Source organism: Castor canadensis, chromosome 2, assembly GCF_047511655.1.
Source record: "Castor canadensis chromosome 2, mCasCan1.hap1v2, whole genome shotgun sequence".
NCBI lineage: Eukaryota > Metazoa > Chordata > Mammalia > Rodentia > Castoridae > Castor > Castor canadensis.
Window position 1 is genome coordinate 64,386,215 of NC_133387.1, and position 830 is coordinate 64,387,044.

Genomic DNA, 830 nt, shown 5'->3' on the forward strand with positions numbered 1-830 from the left:
TTTCTCAAAATGTGTTTGGGAACTTTCAAGATATGCAATTCTTGGAGTGGAGTCCAGCAATTATGTTCTTCTTCTTCTTCTTTTTTTGACAATTTATTTTTGAGCATTATTAAGGTGATTAAGGAAGGGACAGCACAGTGAGGAACCCTCATGAGTGCAGGGCCTGCCACTTGTCCAAGGGACCATGATTAGGGATATATTTGACCCCATAGCCATCAGGGATGAGCTGCTTCTCAGCTACCATGCCTTCAAATTCATCTGCATTAAACTTGGTAAAGTCCCATTTCTTTGAGATATGGATCTTCTAGCGGCCAGGGAGCTTGAAGCATTAAGTCCTCAATCACACATTCCTTATTCTGCAGCTTGCTGCAGGTGGACATGATTACCTGGCCAATGTGAACCTTGGTTACTGTGCCCTCGAGCTACCCAAAGTCACACTGCATCCCTATCTGGAGCCTAGACTGAGCACAGCGTGAGATCAGAGACACGAACAGACTAGAAACCTGTGTCTAGGTCCTTTAGGGCAACCCACACCAGCAACAGTCTGTATGCACTACCCAGAAGGCTGCCATTTTCAGCCACTGCACTCCAGGTCCTCATGAGTAAAGGAAAGCAACTATGTTTTAACAAGCCTTCTAGGTTACTTGATCTAATGTAACATCCTACTGCATGAGGGGTCACCCTCATACTGACAATGAAAAGGAGCCCTGAGAGTTTGGTTGCAGAGAGAAAAAGGAAGAAGATATTGGAAAAATAATTTGGATTCCTGTATGGTCCTATTTTGAGTGCTGAAACTGAGTATTACTTTCATCTTTGTATTCCTTCTTTAA

General features: G+C 43.5%; 1 non-coding gene across 1 annotated transcript; it reads right to left on the reverse strand.

Annotated features, from left to right (window-relative positions):
• Positions 1–501: 501 nt before the first annotated feature.
• LOC141421078 (small nucleolar RNA SNORA70) lies at positions 502–630 on the reverse strand. The gene has a single exon (XR_012445766.1). It is a non-coding gene; the product is annotated as a small nucleolar RNA SNORA70 (small nucleolar RNA).
• Between the last annotated feature and the right edge of the window lie 200 nt (positions 631–830).